At 41.1% G+C, this 26,127-nt stretch overlaps 1 protein-coding gene across 1 annotated transcript in view; it reads right to left on the reverse strand.

The window, feature by feature from the left end:
* Window positions 1-563: 563 nt before the first annotated feature.
* Window positions 564-26,127, reverse strand: part of LOC119651407 (patj homolog) — a 158,188-nt gene continuing 132,624 nt past the window's right edge. The window contains exon 2 of the mRNA XM_038054997.1: window positions 564-3,048. The gene's annotated coding sequence lies outside the window, so the exon portion shown is untranslated. The remainder of the gene's footprint in view (window positions 3,049-26,127) is intronic.

Raw genomic sequence — 26,127 nt, forward strand, 5'->3', positions numbered from 1 at the left:
AAAAATGAGGAAACTAAACGGCCCAGTAGGTAATCGAACATTGAGAGGGTCTGGCAAGAAAAGTGCTGTCTGGGCAAACCTATATTGAAAACTAAGGCTTGATGTGGACTAATATTTCATTGATGATCATCAATGATGCATCAAAAGAATGTATTAAAGTATCAACGCAGAAACAAAGATTCAGTTTAAATTTAATATGTTTCTGCCTTATTTCCTGTTTTGTGGACTTTCTCGTTTTCTGACATTCCCCGTAAGCTCCATAATTTCATCCGGTCCACTTATCTCTTCATCTTTAATTGAACATTAATCTCTAAAATACATACCATTTGCAACACAAATTCACTATACGTCAAATTATATTAATGTCTAATAGTATTCAATTAAAAAAAAAACTATCACTTCAATAGATGAAATTAACTCTTTAACAAATGAAAATGAAGCTTCAATAAGCGAAATAAATTTTTTAATAAATGAACTTTACGCTTTAGCAAGTAAAATTTACGCTTTAACAAACGAAATTAACGCAGTAAAAATAACTATATTTTAAAAATTAACTATTTTGCAAGACTGTCAAATGCCACGTTCTTGTATACTAACAACAATACTTTTCCAAATTCAAAGTTATTCCAGCGGGTAGTATTTACAAGAATATTAATCTCATTTATGTAATTGTTAATTATCATTTTAATAGTATTATTTTTATTTGACAGACCCTAAGTTTCATTCAGCATTTTAATTTTTTAAGGGTTAATTTAAGCAAATTGATTTGCTAAAGAGTTAGTATCGTTTGTGAAAGCATTAATCTCATTTATCGTTAGTTTGATATGTTTAAACGTGATTATTTATTTACTATTTTCCTAATAGTGAATTTATCTTGCAAAGGGTGTAAATTGGAATTTTGAAATCTTGGGGGGATGGGGGGATGGTTGATTGTGCCTTCAGAAGATATATGTGGAAAGTGTCAAATTTTGGTAAATACACACATATGACATTATTTCTGAGCTTAAGGGGGGGGGGGCAATACATGTGAAACAGGAGTACAACATTTTTGTTCATTTTTGTTCGTTCATATAGCCGCGTAGGTATCAAATGAAAGGGTTCAGTTAGATCACGTTTACAGAACCCATTCAACCAAAAAACCTGGAAAAATTAAAATGATGCATCTATATGAAATCTGGGCCTTAAAATACATCTAATTCTGAAAATCTGCTCAATAATGTCTTACAATCTTACAATATTTCAGAAGTTTACCGGGAAATCCCACTAGGTTCATCATAGATGTACAAAATTTAGCATCAGCGTAAGGAGTAAGAATGGTCATCATTCGTTTTTATATTCGATTCAATGTTTGTCAGTCCATCTGTCTGACTGTCACACCCGATTTACTCGAAAACGGCTGAATCAATTGTCGCCAAATTTAGTGAGAGGTGTGTGAATCCATTTGCACTCAGCAGGTGGCATCATCTTGCACAAGATTTGAGTGAAGAAGTATTGTTAGCATGTGTTCGGAATAGAAACTCTACAAGGTGTTAACCTTAAGATGGGAAAGCAGAATTCATGGAACATTTCCTATTGTGAAGGATCTGTCTATGGAAGCATCCGAGATTAGATTTGCGGTGCTGATACACAGCAGCTGCAGTGAGAAGCATTATATCAACTAACAGGAATTCTGCGATACATATGTAAACGAATCTGAGATATTCAGCTAGAAGGCCGCGTCAAATAAGGTGGGCCACTACGGCCTTTGCCTATTTCTTCCTGTTGTCCATGATTTACGTAGATGTTGAATTCACCACTATTGGATACCTAACCAAACATTACAACTGCTCATATTTCACAATTTATCACATGTTAATAAAATGTTTTGTAGGAGTTAACCCTCTAAAGCTACCTTCTTAAGTCAAACTAGAATGAAAATCAAATAATTTCACGATTGTCGCAATTGCTTCATTACTGAAGTTAATGGATTTCTGGGGCAATGAAACTTTAGAAAACTGCTGCTTCAAATAATTTTCGGCATCAGTGTTTAAGCAAGTAGGAGGACAGCATAAAGTAGCACTCAATGAAGGAAGTTGCCCACTTCAGTTTTATTATATAATCAATCTGAAAATATTATGAAACTTTCATAAGTAGTTTTCAAATTGTTTCCTCCATTTTGTATAATAATATCTAGAAAATGTGCTATATTAATGCAGTTAATTTATTAGCCAGATATGTCTTTATATTAGGTTTTCCCGGAAAGTTTCAATAAAACTTTATATATGATAGCAAATGAACTGAGAGAATCTATCTATATTCTAGGAAATAGGATGGTCTAAAAAAGTTCAATTTACACACATTTTTGTTAAAACCAAGTAAATCCATGCGCGGATTATCGAACGTTTGTATTAAAGAAGTTTCAAATTCTTTATGTATTTTAACCTATTTATTTCGCAATTAAATTTAATATCACTAATAAGCTTCTTTTGTTTAACTTTACTTTCTAATCATAATTGGTCGATTTATAATCATTTCAGATATATTCGAGTTAACCTAATAAAACTTTAGCAATCAACTATAATCATCTATATTATCTCTAGTTAACATTCCAATTTCATCATTATCAGTAACATATATATTTCGAATTAGTCGTTATCGTTTAAAGTATTTCTAATTCCTCCATATTCGCTTTATTTTTAGCACAGAAAATCAATTACATATATTATTAGCAAGGCATTCATAATAGTGTTTCGTCCTATGTTGATTTAATTCTATTTCAGAACATTGTTATATATGTAGCAGTGGTTGAATACATGCGACCTAATTTATTTTTATCTGTTTCCGTTTTCATCAATACACAACCCTGAAGATGTATCGGGCCTAACGATGTCTGCTGTACTTCCCCTAATTCACGAGATTTGTTCGGATATGCTGTGTTTACATTTGAAATAAAATATATTTGTGTTTCGCTTGTTTTCCATTAAAAACTCCACTACATCACAATCGAGTACTTTACCCTAAAGTATACATATATCTGAGTGCGCATCCGAGATTATTAGGCGGCGTGATCTGAAAAAAGAAAAATATGCATTACCAAAATATACTATATGAAGCAAACGTTCATATGTAAATAGGAAACTTCTGGTGCACCCGAATACACAGCGAATCGCTCAAAACAATTAATTTGCGATTAGATCTTGGATTGGATGCTTAATGACACGTTCTCCGCTGCTAGTAGTAATTTTCATTCGGCATATATCGATATGTCGGGTTTATACACCCTGTACTGCAGAAGGAAACAAGTTCTTCATGAAATATCGATATACGCCGAATAAAAATTACTGCTAGCAACGGAGACGGTGTTGAGTTTTAATTCCTAAAATCTTTTTGCTAGAAATACCGCGAACACTCGTTGGTTAATGCTTAATGTATGTATTCGCACTATGTATTTAAATAGTTTTCATACTAGCGAACGGAACACTTTATGTATCAAGGATATCTCGGGAAGCCTTTAGAGGTTTTGTACCGAGTATTTGGAGGAAATTGATGTTAAATACTTCCGTACAGCGCTCCTATAACATGTTGCTTCCCGAGCGTGGAACGGTTATTCTTGAAAACCATAGCGACATCTAAAGATTTATGCAGTCTGCACTCTGGGAACGACACCCCACGACAGGTTTGCTAACACCCACTGGGAACGACATGATGGGACACTGCAGAATATTAGCCTGGTGTGTTCGCAAGATATATGTATAGGTATTGAGAACACTCTTCTCTACTTATAGCTGGCATGGGCAAATATCTCTGGCTTTTCAGATAGCAGACAAAACTGCCTGTTTCAAATATCAGACAGACAAATATATATGTATGCGTCAGAAAAATACCAGTTTCAAATAAATGTCTGTTTTAGACAAACATCTATGATCATATCAGACAAATGTCTACTTCAGACCGACAAATTTCTGTGTCTTGTTCTAAACAAACCGTGTCTGACAAACATATATGCATGAGTCAGACAAATGACTGCCTCAGCTAAATGTGGGTTTCTCGTCTTCTTTTTCTACCATATATATTGCCCTTATAAACTTTGCGGGCTGGATCATCCTCGCCCATACGGATTAAGTGGCCCGCTCACCGTAACCTATTGAGCCGGATTTCATTCACAACTTGACGGTCATGGTATCGCTCATAGGTTTCGTCGTTATGTAGGCTATAGAATAGTCCATCCTTATGTAGAGGGTCAACAATTCTTCAGAGGATTCTTCTCTCGAACGCGGGCAAGAGCTCGGAATGCTCCTTGCTAAGAACCCAAGTCTCCGAGGAATACATGACAACTGGCAGATCATTGTCTCGTACAGTAACAGCTTTGGCCCCATGGTAAGATGTTTCGAGCCGAACAGTTTTTGTAAGGTGTAATAGGCTCTGTTCGCTGACAACAACCGTGCGTGGATTTCATAATCGTAGCTGTTATCGGTTGTGATTTTCGACCCTAGATAGGAGAAATTATCAACGATCTCAAAGTTGTATTCCCCTATCCTTATTTTTCCTGTTTGACCAGTGCGGTTTGATGTTGTTGGTTGGTTGGTTTTCGATGCTGACGTTGTCACCATATACTTTGTCTTGCCTTCATTGATGTGTGGTCCAAGATCTCGCGCCGCCTGATCGGTCTGGATGAAGGCAGTATATACGTCTCTGGTAGTTCTTCCCTTGATGTCGATCTCGTCAGCATAAGCCAGTAGTTGAGTGGACTTAAAGAGGATCGTATCTCTTACATTTATCTCAGCATCACGGATCACTCTCTAGAGGGCCAGGTTAAAGAGGACGCATGATAGTGCACCCCCTTGTCCTAGACCGTTGTTGATGGTTTTGAGAGTGATCCTGCTGCTTTTATCTGGCCTCGCACATTGGTCAGGGTCAGCCTAGTCAGTCTTATCAATTTCGTCGGAATACCGAATTCTCTCATGGCCGTGTACAGTTTTACCCTGACTATGCTATCAAAGGCGGCTTTAAAGTCGATGAACAGATGGTGCAACTGTTGTCCATATTCCAACAGTTTTTCCATCGCTTGCCGCAGAGAGAAAATCTCATCTGTTGCTGATTTGCCTGGAGTGAAGCCTCTTTGGTATGGGCCAATGATGTTCTGGGCGTATGGGGCTATCCGGCCTAGCAAGATAGTGGAGAATATCTTATAGATGGTACTCAGCAACGTGATATCTCTATAATTGCTGCACTGTGTGATATCTCCCTTTTTATGTATGAGACAGATAATGCCTCGTTGCCAATCGTCAGGCATTGATTCGCTGTCCCATACCTTGAGCACAAGTTGATGAACCACTTGGTGTAATTGGTCACCTCCATATTTAACAAATTCGGCTGTAATTCTATCGACTCGTGGCGACTTATGATTTTTAAGCCGATGAATTGCACGGACTGATTCTCCTAAACTTGGTGGTGGCAGTATTTGTCCGTCGTCTTCAGTTTGCGGGACCTCCAACTCACCGATGTTCCGGTTGTTCAGTAGCTCATCAAAGTACTCAAGCCATCACTCCAATATGCCCATTCTGTCGGAAATCAGATTTCCCTCTTTGTCTTGGCAGGATGAGCATCGAGGTGTATAAGGCTTCATCCTGCTGACTTGTTGGTAAAACTTCCGCGACTGGTGCGGTTGCTCCCTGTACTTTTCTAGTTCACAGACTTGTTGGTTCTCCCAGGCTTCCTTTTTCCGTCTGTAAAGTAAGTCGCTTCTCCGCTCGACGGAGTTCCTGATAAGTCTCCGCGCGTGCTCGCGTTCTTTGAGAATGCAACATTACTCCGTATGCGGCATTCTTCCGTTCCGTTGCTAGCTTACATTCATCGTCAAACCAGCCGTTCCGACTCCTTTTGCGTTTGGGACCAAGTATATTTGTGGCCGTATTTATGATAACGTTCTTCAGGTGATTGTGAAGATCATTTATTGATGCTTCATCTCCAGGTCCTCTGTTGACTGCAGTTATTGCGGCATCCATTTGTGTCGTGGATGTCTTTAGTGTTTACTCTCACCTGATTGTCAGAGGGGATTCTAGGTGGTATTGTTATTCAAGCTCGGAGCACCATGCCAACGAGATAGTGATCCGAATCTATATCGGCGCCCCTATATGTTCTGACATTCATGAAGGCTGAGAGGTGACGGCGTTCGATCAACACGTGGTCAATTTGATTGAAAGTGGTCCTGTCTAGGGAGGCCCATGTATGTTTGTGGACCGGTTTCCGCGTAAACCAGGTATATATCGGATGCAATGCTGTGGTGATCTGCCGTTCCCAGTGGGGGCTAGCCAGTCTGCCGTGTCGTGCCGTATCGTTTCCAGTGGGCATCAGCAAACTTGTCGTGTCGCTCCCAGTGGATGCACTGGTTTATCGATCGCTAAACTTTCAGGGCCTGATCATTCCCTATTCGAGTGTAAAGCTTGTCGTAAGAGAAATTTGGCTTTTCAACAATCAATATCTTATCAGATTAATCGCGTCGTAATCGGCATGCTTAGAGTGGCTCACAGTTTAGTTTAACCAACGCTTACTCAACAGTTTAAGTAATTATAACTTTTAAACAGAGAAATTAACAAAATTCAGACGCAGGCTTATTTCAATAACAAACATCGGTTGATATGAAAAACTAAAATATATTTCTTCTAATTCAAAGTTTAATGTGACTCTTCTCTCGATGACAGCTTTCAGCGGATTCAAGCAATTTCCAAGTAGATTGTTATCCTCAAGAGCGGAGATTCTTCACTAGCTGTGAAGTGCCGTCCCGTCTCTCCATCGGAAATTAATAGATCAGGCAGACATGCACGGCATCTGCCAGCCAGTAGAGTTGTTGGGAAGCGAGGCTCGCGACTTAAAACAACGAATTGTTTGAGCTTGCACTTGAAGAGCTGTCAAAACATCTCGTCATCATAGGGTCCGAATTACAAGTTTTTAGCCAAAGCATCTACTTTCAAGATTACGAGATTACGTGGTATGTGTTGTTTCACTGGCGAGATCGATTTGCTAGATTCACTTCTAACTCACATTAGTGAAGCTACTAAGGAATCCAAACAATTTGTACGGTGTATTCAGTAATGCTTTCAAATGGCATCCTTTGGAGTGACGAATATTGTAAAATATGGTAATTTCACACTGATATTCGAGTTTTAAGGACATGAAGGTCGAGGAAGTTTAACGTAAATAACTGTCGTGTAGGTTTAATTCACTGGTCCTCTTCAGACACAGATTGATTTGGAGATCACAAGAGTCACGCCAAGATTGGCATAGCAGTACTGGTTTATACGGAGTGCATGAGGGGTCTATTCAATACCTCTACCGCAACCTAATTGGACAGTGTAACTTTACACTAGAACTCAAAAGGAGCTCTGCTCGCGATATGGGCACAACCACCATGAAACTCCCACAACGAGATCAACCCGAAATAATCGGGCAGCACATTGCTCGAGAATTTTTCTGAAGCAGCTTCAGACGGTCATCCCAGTTCTGATGGTACCAGATACTCTCCGGTAAACTTCGTGGCAAGAGCCACTTCAGATGAGTCTCCTTGCAGATTTGGGTTTGATTGCCTTCCTCAAATGCGTGAGAATGAAATGCAAGGGCAAGTGTATCACCTAATTTGTTTACTTCTTCCATCATAGGAAGAAAATCCGCAATTTTCGCGGATATACGCAGCAAAACAACGACTGTCGGGTTCAGCTAGTAGTGTGCATAAGTTATATAAACTCGATGTCTCGTAGGGAGTTACAATTTAGCACGAAAGAGACAACTTTGATCTGCTATAACTTTGGTAAAAAATTTTCCAGTGTGATGCTAAACTTATATTACTGAAAAATTTTACAAAAGATTGATGAACTTAAGAGGGGCATGCAGTAAATTTCCTAATTATAATAATATACTATTATTAACTTTATTTGAGCAGATATCGTATCGTAACTCAGGGCATTTTTAGGCCTAGATACCATGTGCGTAGACCATTATATTTTTGTCAGATTTTTTTGGTTGAGCACTTTCTGAAAACCAGCCTTTAAAGCAATTGACCCCGCACTTATCCCCTTTGAATCAATGTCAGAACTAACAAATGTTTAGAAAAGTACTAAATGAAAAGTACGCTAAATGTTGGTACCTTAACTAGAAAGATCGAGGAACGCATTGATATCTGCGCTCTGCAAGAAAGCCGATGGTCTGGTGCCAAAAGCTGCGACATTGAACGCGAACGCGGTAAAAATGGTTATAAACTGGTGTTGGCATTGCCATCTCAGAAGGTTTCCGTGATGCCATGCAAGAAGTCGAACGATTTGATGATCGGCTCATGAAGCTCACCAATATGTCAGCTGATCGCACTATTCACTTTTTCACCGCGTACGCACCACAGACAGGTTGACCTGATGCCGAGAAAGATGCCTTCTGGCAACTTCTCTATGAAAAGACTTGTCACGTGCCTGCTAACGACTATATTATCATTGCCGGCGACCTTAATGGTCATGTGGGTGAAAAGGCAGACGGTAACAGTTGCCATGGGGGAAAGGGGTTCGGAGCGCGCAATAAGGGTGGCGAGCGTATAATCGATTTTGCGGACGCCCATGACCTTGTACTTATGAATACATGGTTCATTAAACAATTGTCTCATCCTCCTACATTTTGTAGTGGGAATAATAAAACGCAAATCGACTATATTCTCATAAGACGCCAACATTTTACCACTGTCACTGATTGCAGCAAATGGTGGCGATTTGGTGAGAAGAAAGAAGAAACGATCTCACTCATACGATTGCCGACCATTACGAATGTGGAAGAATCATGGAACCAAATGAAAGACACGATCCACAAAGCGGCCTCTGCAACGCTCGGGGTCACCAAGTCGGGTAAGCGGTACATCAATCCAGATACTTGGCTTTGGAATCATGATGTTGAAATGAAGGTCAGTGAAAATAAACACCTCTACCAAAAATTTCGCGACATAAAATGTCTGCTAATTGGCAAATTTATAAGAATGCTAACCGATATCGAACACTTCTGTTGCGTTAATGACAAGAACGGTACTTTGCTTACCAACAGTCGAGGCAGCAGATTTCAACTGAAGAACTTGCTCATCCTCAACTTCCACAATCATTGGTGCTCAGAGGTGGCGGTGAGGAAGACGGGGCGGCAACCCTGTCGGTCAAACCAAAACCAAGTGGCTGAGGAGAACCTCCATAGTGGTGGCACGGGGAGACGATATACTCACTTTGGTTTGCCGGCCGTGATGCAGTAGTCGCATGCTCCAAAGGCCTAATCAGGGCGATCAAACCCGAGTCTGTACCCGGACTCATCTCAAGTGGCAAATTGGTCACGAAACCTTACCAGCGGTATACTAGTACCATGGGAACCGGAACTCTCATACTTCGGGTGAACTTCCATTGTATGTGAATACAGCTCGGTTGTTTGCGGTTGGCCCCTATAGTGGGAGTTCAATGGTGATTGTGGTTGTGCTCAAGCGAGAACAGACCTTCAGGCCTCGGCGTGGTGTTGCGTTTCAACACGGGTGCTGTACTCCTTAGTTCGGTAGAGATTTAGGTAATTCTTCCATCCACCAGTATGAATGCTAAGCCATGCACTTCGTATAGACTGGCACCGTTGTTGCTTGTCTCAGCCGGGCTCTGATTGTGGTCACAAAATCAATTCGTGTCTGAAGTGGACCGTAGGATTAAGTCTGCACGACAGGTACCTACGTTAAACTCTCAAGGGTTTAACTGTCAGTGCAACTGAAGTCGAGGAGGCAATAAAACGAATGAAATCGGGGAAAGCCACAGGACCTGACGACATCGCATCTGAGCTCTGGAAAGCGAAGAGCTGGGACCCAACACTGTGGCTCAGTGAATTCTTTAATCGGGTTATTTAGGAAAGAAGAACACCATTTGACTAGCAAGAAAGTACCACTGTTCCAATATGGAAAAAGAAAGGTAATCCAGCAGAATGTTCAAATTACCGTCTGATCCGATTACTTTCCCATACCATGAAGATTTTTGAACGCATTCTTGATAACCGTATTCGCGAAATCATTGAAATAACCGTGATTCAAGACGGATTTGTCAAAAACTGTGGAACTACTGATGAAATACACGCTACGCGGTTACTCATGGAGAAACACCGTGAGAAGCATCGCATTGCCTTACTGGATCTAGAGAAAGCATTTGACCGTGTGCCACACGATTTCGTCCAAAAATGGAATGATCGCCTCATGGTACACGGTTTCAGATTGAATTTAAACAAAACTGAATTTTTGACAACCGATCCCCATGAAGCAGGCACAATCACTGTCACCGGCAGTGATCTGCCCAGAACTGAGCGATTTAAATACCTCGAGTCAACGCTATCAGCCAATGGAGAATTGCGTTATGAAATTGCTTCACTCATTAACGCAACCTGGATGAAGTGGCGTTCCACAACTGGTGTTCTTTGTGATTGACGTATCAACGAACGTCCCAAATCGAAAATTTACCGCAATGTCGTCCGTCCTGTCGCTCTTTATGGTTCTCAGTATTGGCCAACTATAAAAGACAATGAACGGCGTCTTGCGGTAGTGGAGACGAAGATGTTGGACTAGTGCATGATACGTTTTGATCACATCCGAAATGCGGATATCCGCAACTGTTATTTGGTTGCACCGATCGTGGAAAAATTGCGGGAGAGGCGTCTTCGATGGTATGGTCATGTAATTCGTGCTAACGAGAATTCACTTGCCAAGATTGGCCTGAACATCAAAGTCAATTGTAAACGACCAAAAGGCAGGTCGAAACAATGGTGGCTTAACACGCTGGATGGGGATTTAAAAGCCTCAATCTTGAACCCAGAGCAATCGATAAAGCGAGATGGCGAAACCGACCACGACGGGCCGACCCCGCTTGTGAACGGGACGAAGGCTGAAGAAAAAGAAGAATATAAATTATAATAGTTGCAAGATAAATAACTTGAGTTAAAAGATTTTTGTTTTTATTTTCTTGCTATAAAACTTTATTTTTCACTAAAAGGAGGAAAATTTTGTCGGGTTTTTGTTACCATTTGCCGGCAAGTTATTGTAAAATTAGATTATTTGTTATTATTGTTTTTCTTCGTTTATTAATTCAAGTTTGCAAGCTTTTATCAAAAAATGTTGGGGGAGGGGTGCTCAATGGCCATTAGATTTAGTTTATTTTCGTTGATTGTTTTTTGTACAATTTTTCAATCAATATATTGTTATGTATTGGTCGAAAATAAAACTATTCTAAAAAGGCAAAAGAAGAGCGCGCTGACTCGTGAATCCTTAGGAATCAGGTTCGCTTCTAAAAATAAACGTTTATTGCTCCATAAATAACTTTTAATCTGAGTTTCTATGCTCAAAGCACAAACAAGTTGGAATACAGCAAGCTGGCATTTAGGGGCATTTAGACAGAGGAATTTGATATCGTGACTGGATGTCGGATACCAATGAGTACCTGCGTTAAATCAGGGTAATAATCCCGGGCGAGCGCAATGCTGACCACATTGCCTCCCACAGTGTACTGTGGTGTACCGTTACGGTCTTAAAAGAAGTGCTCTAACACACTTCAAGGCCCTGATCCAATATGGATTGTTGCCCCAACGATTATTGTTATTATTATGTGAGAAACTTTGTATGCACATTTTTCTATTCGTATATGGCTAAAAACCCAAAATATTCCTTATTATTTTTTTCAAACTACAGGAAACATATATACGTCACAGACGTAGACGCTAAACATACATTGCCTATTACCGAATACTGTATTTTATATGCATGTATATAAACTGATCGTACAACTATTTCCGATTTACTTCGTGCATGCAAGTATACATATGTACATATAAAATACGTATATTGAATACCGCTTGTTCAATATATATCTACTTGAATGAGCCAAAGCTTCATTTACATACACATATTAAAAAACATACATACGGCTGTCTCGAGTAATTGATATTTATATATAAATGATTAAAAAAATAAAACGAAATGTTTCCCTCCGACCTATTAATCACGTGAACTCACTTTATTGTGGTAAAAGGATATGTTATGATGACGTCATACACATACACAAAATGGAAAAGTTTCACCTTTCACCTGAGTGAAATAGGAGTAAATTGGAAATTGGCTGAATGCTAAATTGGACATTCAAGGTGCTCACACTGAATGAAAGTAGAAAGTGTATAACTACAAATTAATTTTAATTTCGAACAAGTCGGAAAAGGTTTTGTGTATTTCCTAATACGTAGCACGTAATATATAATAATAATAATCGTTAGCGCAACAATCCATGTTGGATCAGGGAAGTGTGTTAGAGCACTTCATTCAAGACCGTAACGGTACACTAGGAGGCAATGTGGTCAGCATTGCGCTCGCCCGAGATTATTACCCTGATTTGACTCAGGTACTCATTCACAGCTGAGTCGACTGGTATCCGACGTCAAATCACGATACAAATTCCACTGCCACCAGCGAGATTTGAACCGCGACCTTCCGTACGATAGCCTTGCGCTCTAACCACTCAGCTATCCGGACACGTAATATATGCATATATTTTATGAGAATATGCACTTTCGGATGATATTATATTCATAGTCTTCAATTTGCAAAGAAGCAACAATTTTGACGTATTATACCTTTCTTGGTAATGGTGCGATTTCCACCAAACTTGGTGAGATCATGCTCTATGTTATACCCTATATTGTAGCGTTCGTGGGTGGTGCTACCATGAACTCAAGCGGAGTTTTGCAGCCAATTACTAAACATTGTAGTATTATACTATTATTAACTTTATTTGTACAGATATCCGTATGAGAGGTATTTCGGAGCCCAGGCACCATATAGTGGCAGCATCCTGATTTTTTCAAATATTTCGGTTTCGCAGTTTCTGAGAATAGCCCCCTTAAAAGAATGATCACTTTCAACCCCCCGCACTCGCCACCTTTCCAATAAATGTCAAAACTAAGACCGGCTTTGGAAAATACTAAATGAGACCTTTAATTTGATACCCCACATAACTATATTTGATGAAAAAAAATGTACACCCCCCTTTTGCATGTATGGGGACCACGCCTTAAATTTGTCGTAAACGGATGTAACTCACTGTCTGCGTGAGCGTTCAAGGTTCCCAGCTTTCTACCAAATTTGGTGTCAATCGCTGTAACTGTCTCCGAGAAAAATGCGTGTGACGGACGGACAGACAGACTGACAGAGGACGAAATCCAAAGGTAATAGGCGGTGACTATAATGCGTGGGCTATCGAGTGGGGCAGCAAAGAGACTAACGTAAGGGGGCGGTGCTTATTAGAAGCATTCTCCCAGTTGCATGTGGTTCTGGCCATCGAAGGTGATATCAACACTTATCGGAAAGGGGGAACTGATCCAATTGTAGATCTGACTTTTGTCAGCCCTGCGCTGGCACGTGGCATGTCCTGGCAAGTTAGCGAGGACTTCACGTACAGCGACCACCAGGCAATCACCTTTGAACTAAGGACGGAGCCACAAGGCAGGAGACCCGCACCCAGGAAGCCGAAATCCAAAAGAACAGCAGGATGGTCTGCAAAAGCGATGAATGAGCAAACATTCATGGAAGTGTGGTTAGACCTGCCTAGCAAAGCAGGCACCTCCATGGATAGAACTTTCCATGTTACACAAAGCATCTCTAAGGCATGTGACGTGTCGATGCCTAGGAGATGCTCATTCCCCACTAGAAGTCCCAATTATTGGTGGAATAGTGAACTTGCCAGCCTTCGGTCGATTTGCCACAGAGCCAGACAAATGGCTCAGAAGTCAGTCGATCAGCTGCCTAAGGGGCATGCCTATAGAGAAGCTCGCAAGAACCTCAAGCTCGCCATCCAGCGGAGTAAGAGGGAATGTTTTAAGGAGCTCTGTTCGGAAGCGGACATAAATCCGTGGGGTAGCGCCTATAAAATCGTAACAGGACAATTTACAAGCCGATCGTCTCCACAGATCACGTGCCCTATATTCTTGTTGAAAATAATCCAGGGGCTATTTCCCCAACAAGAGGGGGGTACTGCCACTATGGGGAAAATGTTGGAGCGAGTCATTTATAATAGATTACTTCCAGTGGTCGAGAGCCAAGGGGGGGCCTTTCAGATAGGCAGTATGGGTTCCGTAAAGCCAGATCAACCATTGATGCCATCAAAATGGTTACTGGTTTGGCCGAAAATGCAATTGACGGAAGGGGTTGTACCAGCAAATATTGCGTGGTGGTCACCCCAGATGTGAGGAATGCATTCAACTTGGCCAATTGGAACCTTATACGAAAGTCTCTGGTGACGATTGGTGTTCCCACCTACATCGCCGCTATTATCGATAGCTACTTGAAAGAGCGGACACTCTGGTATGACACCGATAATGGGCCCACAGAGTACGTTGTCTCCGCGGACGTCCCACAGGGCTCTGTACTGGGCACACTACTGTGGAACATCATGTATAATTATGTACTCAACCTTCCGGTTCCGGTGGAGTGGGTTACGCCGATGATATAGCACTGGTTGTGGTTGCAAAGCATCTCGAGGATGCTGAGTTGTACTCAAGCAAAGCAATCAGTGTTGTTCAGGCTTGGTTAGAGAGTGCTGGACTGGCACTGGCGGAGGAAAAGACGGAAGCGGTCCTCATCACTAAGCGCCGCAAAAGAAATTACGCCCGCATTAGAATCGGGAATCGTATCATCTTCCAAGCCGGCCATCAAATACTTGGATTTGATGATAGACGGAGGACTTAATTTTAAGCAGCACATAGAGCATACTTGTAAAAGAGCATCCACCACGAGTATAACTCTCGCAAGAATGATGCCGAACGTAGAAAGCCCGCGGCATACTTGCAGGCTGCTCATAACCAGGGTGGTAAGCTCTATCATGCTGTATGCAGTCCCAGTTTGGGGAAAAGCACTGCAGGTTTTAGGCAGTACACATAAACTGAGTACGGTTTACAGGAGAACATCCCTAAGGGTGTATTCTACCGTCAGGACCGTCTCAGACAATACAGCGTCCGTCTTCTCGGGAATGGTGCCGATTGACATCCGGACGCGCTGATAATAACAACAACATAACCAGCGTATGCGGAAATCTTACGCAAGGTTACAACAGATGTCTCCTTGACCGATCTGAGTGCAAATGTCACGAAAATAATTTAGGTATCACTAGGTGAAGCTGCGGCGGTAAAAATCCCGTGGTGACCGAATACAAGGTCGAAGTCACCACAAAGTCAGAGATCTGCGAAACCTTGCAGACCCAATTACGATTACAATCGGTGAGTGAGTCTAATGTATTACAACTTAAGAAAGCGTACGATGACACGCAGATAGCGTTGATAAGTTTTCCTATAGCAGTAGCGAAAAAGGCAATTGCAGTGTGTAAAGTACGTACTGGATGGGCGGTCTGTTGGATACGGGAACACAGTCCAGTGCAAAAATGCTGGCAGTTTAGTTACATAGCGAAAGGTTGCACTAGTTCGCAAGACAGATCGAATCTGCCCCGCAAATGTGGAGAACAAAGCCATTTTGCAAACGACGGCAACGGAATGCCCAATTGCGTATTCTGCGTGGAAGCAAACAATAGCGACGGCGCCAACATTGCAGGAAGCGGTAAATGCCCAATGTTCAAAAAGGGGCTCATGAATAAGGTTAAATGAATGAAGTGAAATGAATCTTAATCAGCGTCGAGCAACCCAAGCCCTACTTTCTTAAAGCGTATTCGAAAACAACGTAGACATAGCGGAGTACCTCAAAATACAAGTTAAAAATTGTTGATTAGCATATTTTAAAAATTTAGTTGGGAACACCCCTTCAATTCATGCTAGAACTACAAAATTTGGCAGTGGCAGAAGGGATAATATAAGGCATAACTTTGGGAAGAGAAGGGCACACAGGCTGCTAAAAGGATACAGAGAATAATTGACGCCTCGATGATACGCATCACTGTCCTCAAGAAAGGAATGTCTAACTTTTGGTGAAATGTCGAAATTGAAGTACTTCACAAAGTTTGCTTTAAGGGGGTCATCCCGTGTGAAGGCCGTTTTTTTTGCCTTTCTTTGAAAAATTGTTTTGGAGGACTGGATAAAGATAGAAACGTGATTTTTTCACCATATGTTTATTGATATCTCTAGTATATGTGATAAATTGCTTGAAATCCTAGCTAGTTTTCGGAATACGTGTCAATTTATGCGCCCATCCCCAAAAGAAGGTGTTTTTCTGCTGCCACGCTGGAGGGCGCTGTGTTCATCTGATGAAAAAAAACTAAACGGGATTTTATTGTGGACAATATTTCACGGTCCGCAAACTAGGATAATTAGAAAATATTAGAAGGTAAATTTTTGGTGGGCTTTTAAACTTAATTTTTTGGATTTTGCTGTTTTTTTACGGCTTTTTCTATGAAAAAAAAAACGACCCGTCCAATTGAAATTATCCTAGTTTGCGGACCGTAGAAATATGTACAAAAGAAGTCGTGAAAATTTCAAAGAATTTGGTTGGACAGATTTTGAGCTATGGTGGCAGCCGATTTTCAAGATGCAGTTTCGAGAAAAACGCATTTGAAAATTTAAATGTGATTATCAACAGTAAAATTTTAACTCACCATTAATCTGCTATACCTATTCCATAGAGAGCACTCTCCGTTTCTTCAAAAAAGTCTTGTAAGCCCGATTGTTGCTCTCTGGTTTCAATTTTGGCTCTTTTAGCGAGTTCAGTCGATCGTCGTTCGGACCGCCAAATTCGCGCTTCCTTACGGCGGTCGACATGAACCTGAGATATGTGACCAACTTGACATCCCATTGTCACTAGGATTTTGAGAATGCCAATGAATGCTTCATTGAAAATAATTACAGCCAGAAAAGTGGCTATTTCTACGACCTTGGCCCCAGAATGAAGGTGCTTAGGAGCGAAAGTCTAGATCAATGCATTTAACGACTCATTGTTATTCTGGGTCTCTGCTCCTAAACATCTGTTCAAGAAATCATCTGGTGACAAATCTTCGTAGATTGGTTTGATGACTGTTTGAACTTCTTCAGTCAAAGGTGCCTTCTCCTGGTGGAAACTATCCAGTTCACCTTTAGCTTCCGCTTTGCGCCATTTCCACCAACTGTCCTCGCCTGCTGGACAATTTTGATGCTGAGGATTTTCGTTTCTAGAACATTTATGGAAGAAAGTTGCCCAAATTTCTTGCTTCATTTCTTCCATCGAATTTGCGTGTCGACTATTAGCTAGCCCAAAAATGTAGTGAGGTCGTTAATAACCTTATCAGTAAGTTTTCCAGCCTCCTTTTCCACCAATGTCTTTGTGATTCTTCTTTGCATTTCTAAGCTGCGTTCCCATTCTTTTCTCGACATGCCCTACGCATTCCTTTTTTACTACTACGTATATTTTATTATTTGCAGAAATTTGCAGAAATACCGGAGAAAACTCCAGCAAAATCCAATATACAATATACAAAACTTGACGCAATTGGAACATCCATATTCACGCTTGCTAAAAGTTTCTTTGCTGATGTTGATGCAAAGTCCTTTTTCTTCTCTGATAAGTATCGATTCCCATGAAATACTCGTTTTCTAGCGCAAGCATGACGTTGAACGTTAAAGCGATCTCCCTTCGTACGATCAATTTACAAAAATCACTGAAGACACAAACAGCACAATACTTACAACAAAATATTATATAACTGAGTATAACTTGAACGCCTTTCAGTGCTCACTCTAGACTGGATTATCCTTTTTATTCCAAACAGCAAATAAGTTTAGACACTTGATTTGTTTTCCATCTTTTTATATTTATACCTGTGTTCGAATTTATAAGGCTCAGGTAAAAAACTAACAGGAAAAAAAAGATTCGACGCTCTTTCTCACCGAGTACTCTAGCCGCGGCTGCAAATTCCTTACTTGTTTAACACTGTAATTTCTGAACGACACAGAATATCGGAAAATCCCTTTGCCCACATATTCTCCACTATATATAGAAACAATTCATGCAAAAAAAAATCGAATTCTCCAACCCGACACACGGGATGACCCCCTTAAAACCAGGAGCCACAGACCACGTAGTTGGAACCGATATGAGTCTGAAAACGATACAGAAAGGCGAAGAAAGAACTGCAGGTTCATTTATTCTTCATTGGCGCTGCTAAGTTAAGAATATTATCAATGCATGGCAAATTACTCTCATAATAAGTAATATTTGGTAATGTCGGCTGTCGTAATTATGATGATATAACATCATATGTAGGTTAGGGTAATAAAAGACGATATTACTTTGCAATATCACGTTTTTCAAAAAGAAAGAATCATGATATCACGTTACCTACTAAGGTGATGTTTCGCGCTTCTCTACTTCTTAATGCGATCTGAATGAAAACTGGACAGTTCGTATGATACAACCTAATATTTCCCCAGAACTTTTCAGTATAACAACCCCTATCGTTGTGTATACCATTGCATTATTTATTATTTTATGATTCTAGGTCGAACTTACGGACACTTTCCGAAAAATTACCAAAATTCTGTCATTAACTTTATTTGAGGAAATGAGGAGATTTTGAGGTCCAGATATCCGCTGCAGGTTCTAACTAAAGTTCTTCAATCGCGACACGCGTGCGCGGATTTCATCGTCGTAGCTCTTATCGGTTGTGATTTTCGACCCTAGGAGAAATTATCCACGGTCTCAAAGTTGTAGTCTCCTATCTTTATTTTTCTCGTTTGACCAGTGCGGTTTGATGTTGGTTAGTTGGTTTTCGGTGCTGACGTTGCCACCATATATTTTGTCTTGCCTTCATTGGTGTGCAGCCCAAGATCTCGCGCCGCCTGCTCGATCTGCATGAAGGCAGTTTTTACGTCTCGGGTCGCTCTTCCCATGATGTCGATATCGTCAGCATAGGTCAGTAGTTGGGTGGACTTAGACAGGATCGTACCCCTTGCTTTTATCTCAGCATCACGGATCACTTTCTCGAGGGCCAGATTAAAGAGGACGCATGATAGTGCATCCCCTTGTCGTAGACCGTTGTTGATGGTTTTGAGAGTGATCCTGCTACTTTTATCTGGCCTCGCACATTGGTCAGGGTCAGCCTAGTCAGTCTTATCAATTTCGTCGGGATACCGAATTCTCTCATGGCCGTGTACAGTTTTACCCTGGAGTGAAGCCTCTTTGATATGGGCCAATGATGTTCTGAGTCTTGGTAGTCAGTAAACGTGATACCTCTATAATTGCTGCACTGTGTGATATGTCCGCTTTTATTTTATGAGACAGATAATGGCCCTATGCCAGTCGTCAGACATTAATTCGCTGTCCCACACCTTGAACACAAGTTGATGAACCACATGGTGTAATTGATCGCCTCCATATTTAACCAATTCGGCTGTAACTCCATCGGCTCCTGCCGACTTATGATTTTTAAGCCGATAAATTGCATGGGCTGTTTCTTCTCTACTTGGTGTTGGCATTATTTGTCCGTCGTCTTCAGTTGGCGGATTCTGGTTGTTAAGTAGTTCATCAAAATACTCAACCCATCGCTCCAATATGCCCATTCTGTCCGAAATCAGATTTCCCTCTTTGTCTCGGCAGGATGAACATCGAGGTGTGTAAGGCTTCATCCTCCTGACTTGTTGTTCCGCGCCTGGTGCGGTTGTACTTTTCCAGTTCACAGACCTGTTGGTTCTCCCAGGCTTCCTTTTTCCGTCTGTGAAGTCGCTTCTTCGCTCGCCGCAGTTCGTGATAGGTCTTTGCGCGTGCCTGCGTTCTTTGAGAATGCAACATAACTCGGTATGTGGTATTCTTCCGTTCCGTTGCTAGCTTACATTCATCGTCAAACCAGCCGTTCCGACTCCTTTTGCGACTGGGGCCAAATATGTTTGTGGTCGTATCCATGATAACGTTCGTGAGGTAATGGTGAAGATCGTTTGTGGATGCTTTATCTCCAGGATCTCTGTTGACTGCGGTTATTGCGGCATCCATTTCCCTCTTACAGGTGTTGCGGAGGGCTGTGTTGTGGATGGCTTCAGTGTTAACTCTCATCTGATTATCACAGGGGATTCTGGGTGGTGTTGTTATTCGAGCTCGGAACACCATGCCAACGAGATAGTGATCCGAGTCTACATTGACCCCCCTATATGACCTGATATTCATCCACCTTTCAGGCGGCGTTCGATCAACACGTGGACAATTTGGTTGAAAGTGGTCCCGTCTGGAGAGGCCTACGTATGTTTGTGAACCCCTTTCCCCGCAAACCAGGTACTACCAACAACCATTTCGTGTGACACTGCTAATTGAATGATCCGCAGTTCGTTATCATTATTATATTGATAATTATTAAAAAATAAAATTTGGAATTGTTCAAATGAAATCCTCTTTCTGTTGGGAAAGCTAACCGTTGCAAAAAATGTAAGAAAAGGGAAAATATTACTTATTATTGAATGCATTCTCTTCTAGATTGTCCTTGGAAAAGGGAGATCAAATACCGCTCATGTCGCTTAGCCCCAGACAATACACAGTCCACCTTCATTGAGAAAAATATGTTTTCTCCTATGAATAGGAAAGGCAGCGGATGGGAACCCTTGGCGAATAAAAATTCCAGCAGAAAATTGACATTTGCAAAGACAAACCCCCTCACGAATATCGAAGCTTATAACACATGGTTAGGAAACAGACGCATTCCTTACTTGAACTCGGATGCTTCGCCCTCAATAAATATATAGTTTTTTCTTGTCGATTTTTCATGACTCGTCCTCCCTAACGCCGGTTGAAAATTATGCAACTGTGACAGGGGGACTATTGAGCAGTATTGAATACACATCCGTCAAAACTCTATCTGCAATACTTTTAATCTAAACCTTATTATTATAATCAAGGAGTGCACTGCAGGATAGACTTAGGAGTAATGTAGCTCCCTGGGGCCAACCTATCTCTATCTGAGAGTGAGCTGTCACTCTTCTACCTTGATGTGTGGCTTTCCAAGGGTCAAACCTCCCGTCTACTAAGACCGTTAGCCACACCCTGTACGAGGTACCCTACTATTAACAAAACCCTACGGATCTAGACTGGGGAGTTGAAAAATACCTCCCCCAATCCAGGATGCCATGCGAACCGTGTCCATTGTATAGTTTTGCAGTCGGAGGTAACTAATTCTATTCGAACGGAGTCTCGTTGATAGCTGGTCGCCTCAATGAGTAAGTTTGACCTTACCGTGCTACGCGGGAGTCAAATGATAGGGATACAAATGAGGATACGTATTAAAACAAAGAAAACTACAACCAAACAAGCGGGACCCGCACCGCACCCAAACCGGTCACCAACTGTGAGAACAACAACCAACAAAGCCCACTGCTCAAAGCAAACGCACGTCTGAGATCAATATATCAGACGTCAGGAAGGAGACAGGTCCCAGTAGCTCAGGTGCTAAATCGTGCCTACGTTATCGGAATGAAGGCTTGAAACCAGAAGAGGCCCTTAAGAAGGCTCAGGACAGACCTAAACCATCTTTATCCGAGCCAGTAAACCCGCGGAGATTATAAAAATATAAGGCGAACTAGAAACTAAAAAAAAAAATACGGAAACTAGAGTAAGGTGAGCAGTGGGAACTTTTTAACCAAGGAAATGACCCGGGGGAGATAGCATCTTCCTAGCATTAATGCAGAGAGGCCTAGAGATCATTTCAGAGTCTCTTTTAAGGGTGCTAAGGGCAGCAACGCCTTGAGATATATACCAATCGCATAGATATCAGAACTAATGTTCTAATGGGTCATTCCCTACATCAGTGTCAACAAGCTTACTGGGCACTGTTCTGTACCAGCTGACGGATGTATTACGGGAACCATAGGATCAAAAGAAATAGCACTGTGTTCCTTTTTGGATATCGAACGAGCTTCAGTTACACATCCCACACAGGTATACAAGATGTCCTGATCGGCAAGGGATTAGGAAACTCCCTGGCTTTCTGGATGGGTAAAATGTTAGAGAGCAGACAAAAAGGAGTACCCACAGATACAAATTCTACTGTCATGAATACTACTCAAAGTTATGTGGAGTATAGTAGCGGATGAACTCTTGGACGAGCTAATAAATACTGGAATACAAGTCCAAGGTTACGCTGAAGACATTGTTTTAATCTGTAGAGGCAAATATGAGAATAGCCTATCCGATGAAATCCAAACTGTTTTAAGGGTTACTAGTGCCTGGCGCAAGAAAGCGGAGCAGCATATCAATCCAGCCAAAACCACCATAGTACACGAGGCCCATAATGTTACATGACATAGAGGTGAAACGAGAAATAAAGATCAAATATTTGGGAATTATGCTAGATCAAAAATTACTCTGGGGGACGCATGTCGGAAACATTTGTAGGAAAACTACAAGGGTTCTGATGACTTGCAGATCCATGGCAGAAAAAATGGGGTCGCACCCCGAAGATACATTGCAATAGTAAGCCCAATGATTACGTATGGGGCGGTAATCTGGGCGGGAAGAACTGAACTCAGCATACAAGCCAGGGAGTAACATAAACTCCAAAGACTGAATTGCATCTGTATCAGTGGGGCAATGACGACATGGCCAACGGCATATCTGGAGGTCCTTCTGGGATTAACCCCTCTGCATCTGCACATACAGATGCAGGCAAGGAAATCAATATTCAGGATGGCCGGTAGTATGAGTGAGGCGGGGAGCTGCCTACATCGAAGGAAGATTGATTTTCTTTCTAGGCGGTATCCTGAATTATTGATACCAAGAGATAACAGTTTCACTTCGATAGGAAGTCTTAAACACGTTGGAGTAACAAGGTAAACTGGGTATGGCTTAAATTAGCAATTGATTACTTGGTGTTGCAGACGAATCTCTCACAGCAGAGGGAGCCGATGGCGGGTCCATTGGTCCAAGGAAAATGTGCTTGGAGCAAGCACAGTAGCATATTCCAGGCAGAAATATACGCAATAGGTAGATGTGCCTCCTTTAATCTCGAAAGGAACTACAGGGGGGGAAAACATTGCTATTCTGACTGACAGCTAAGCGACAATCCCGACAGTCCCACGAGATGAACTCTAAAGTGGTATGGGAATGCTTTGAAAGACTGAATTCGCTTGGTCCGCTCAAAAAGGTCTGAATAACTGGCTAAAAAGGGGAGCAGGGACGCCTTTACACGGGTAGAACACTTCTATGGAATGAAGAGAAACAGCTAAGGGAACTATACTGGGCAAGCCTACCAGGAATGAAGCAGTCCAGGGTGCTTATTGGGGGATACGAAACCAAGCATAAAAAGGACTGTTTAAACCTCACTAAGAAGAACCTACGAATCATAGTGGGAATTGTCTCTGGTTACTGCCGACGAAACTATCATCTAGGGAAGCTAGGGATATCTACGGACACTGCCTGCAAGTTTTGTGCTGAGGGTCTGAAAGCCTCTATAACCTGAGACAGTGTCCGGAACTTGTGCAAAATAGGTCGAGGTACCTGGGAGAACACTTAATAACAGATGCAAAATTGAATGATTTAGAATTAGAGAATATACTAAAATTCCTAATGGCTAAAGGCTTCCTTGAGATACTATAGTCCATAGGTACACTATAACCAGTAAAAGGAGCACAATAGTTCTTTAAGGACGCAGTGCGGCTTCTCCTTAACAGAACAATAATAATCTAAACCTTACATTCCAATATGTCTTGGTAGCAAGCAACCAACCACAACAACAAACCAAGTCTTATGAAAAAGTGGCAATCGCAAAAGAGGGGATGGGGTGTTGGTTTTGCGGCTGGCGCCTGTAGGCGATCGGGCGCATCCCCACACTTGCCAAACCTCAAGGAATGATGTGAAATGCAATTTTTGAACGATACGCGAGATTAAAAAGCAATACTTTGTTTATTCGCTTTAAAAATGAAACTTATGTTTCTTTCTATAATATGCTCGTCAAATATAATATTTCGACTTACCCACAACATTGTTGTACTTAAAACTTTTATTCGTTTCACTGCCTTTTAGTAATATATGCATATATTATGTGAGAATATCCACCTTCAGGTGATATTGACATTCAAGGTCTTGAATTTGCAATGAAGCGATAAATTTTACCTATTATAACTTTGCTAGTAATAGTGCAATTTCCGCCAGCATGGTAGGATCATGGCCTATATTGCTGCAAAATTTCGCGGCGCTAGGATGAACTTAAGGGGGTTTTGCAATCAATTGCTGAAAATTATGGTTATATACTATTATTAACTTTATTTGCACAGATATCGATATGAAGGTTATTTCGTAACCTAGGCAACATATAGTGGCAACTTGCTGATTTTTTCAGATTTTTCGGTTCGGTAGTTTCTTAGAATGGATCCGTTAAAGGAATGATCACTATCAACCCCTCGCACAAATGTCAAAGACAAAACCGCTTCGGGAAGTATTAATCGAGACCTTTTATTTGATACCCCATACGCTATATTTGGTGAAAAAAAATGTACACCCCCCTTTGCATGTATGCCCCCCCCCCCTTAAATTCGAGGTAAAAGGATGTAATTCACTGAATGCGTGAGGGTTTACGGTGCCCACCTTTCCACCAAATTTGGTGTCAATCGCTATAACCTTCTCCTAGAAAAATGCGTGTGACAGACAGTAAAGCGATTTTAATTAGGTTTTGTTTTACACAAAACCTTAAAAGTGCTTATGCGCCTGTACTTTCACCAAGCTTCCTATAAAGGAATTTTGAAGCATCATTCGCTCACAAATTCCGTTATTATCAACTGACATTAATCCAAAACGAATCTTTAAGGAGCAGACCCCATGCAATTATTATAAATGCATCGTCCATGCACGGCAGAAGTTAGTATTATGCGTAGAGCTGGTAAAGGTAGAGACGAAGCATGCAGAGGGATTTTTCATGTTCTTGCTCATGCACACCAAAATGAGCAAAACTACCATAATAAAATCTTTTATAACCTCTAGAGTTCCCTAATCAATTTTTTTCCTGCAATTCAAATACCACCTCGTTAAATTCGTTACATTGGAGACCGTCAGAAGCCTATGTACTACATATGTACAAACACATAAAATTTGAAGGATGGGATCATTCGGATCCACCCGTACTCGCCGAGCAATGAAACGCCATAATAAGGCAAAATAGCTGGAACTTATGTAGTAAATTACGTTTGTTGCGTGCCGGGGTTACAACGTTGCACTTAACTAGGGGAGAGTTGAATTTCTCTTTCGATAGAAGCCACCGCGAGTAAGTAGTTCATTAGCCAAGTTGATATTCATTTTATTTCAAACATGGCCAGTGCAGCGTCCTCAATTTCACAAGTTGTGTTTACATGAATGCATATGTACACGGATACAGGGTGTTTATTATTCTAGAAAGCCCACATGTAATCAAGTGCATAGAGCATAGCGAGTTCCAACGTACATAGCAGTATGCATAAGAGCGTGCCATAATTTTAAATTCATCAACATTTTTATGAAGTTGTACGAATACGAGTGTGAACTACAGAAGGAATTTACATGTTGCAGTGCAAATTAACTGTGCTGTTTTAAAACGGAATGACTCCAAGCGAAACCACTCGGTAGCAAATGGTGTCAAATGTAAGTAATTGTAAGTCGGTTCTGCCTACCTTCATTGAATTCGTAATTTGTATGATTGAAAGGAGAAGTCACCTCAATTGCAGTTACTCTGACAGCGTCACCAATTCACTGCAATTCCTGAAATGCCTAAATGCATCTCCACCCCTAGGGGTGCGTTAACTGGCTTTTTCTTGAAAACGATCAAATTTTAAAATTTGCCAACAACTCACTGAGAATATCACAATAATTTTGCATTTTCGGTGCTTTTTGATTCCTCGTCTAGAGTCCGTCGAAATACCACAGTTTAGCCATATCGTATTTTTCCAAATATTTAAACTTCGTTAAATATTTATAAAACTTTTAAATACTTATAATTGAATATATGGTTTATAGTGCGTTGTTCTTGCTGTGAGTTTCTGGAAATATGTTTCTGTTTCATCCAGAACTTCCCCAGGAATTTGGATTCCTCTACAGTTTTATGCAACGGATACTGGATATGCAAAGCCGGCAATGGAGATGTCGCACTTTAATAATAAATAGCAGGAATACACACAGAAAACATTGGTACTGAACCATCTCACCAGAAACAAAGCGGTTAA

Source organism: Hermetia illucens, chromosome 3 (assembly GCF_905115235.1).
Source record: "Hermetia illucens chromosome 3, iHerIll2.2.curated.20191125, whole genome shotgun sequence".
NCBI lineage: Eukaryota > Metazoa > Arthropoda > Insecta > Diptera > Stratiomyidae > Hermetia > Hermetia illucens.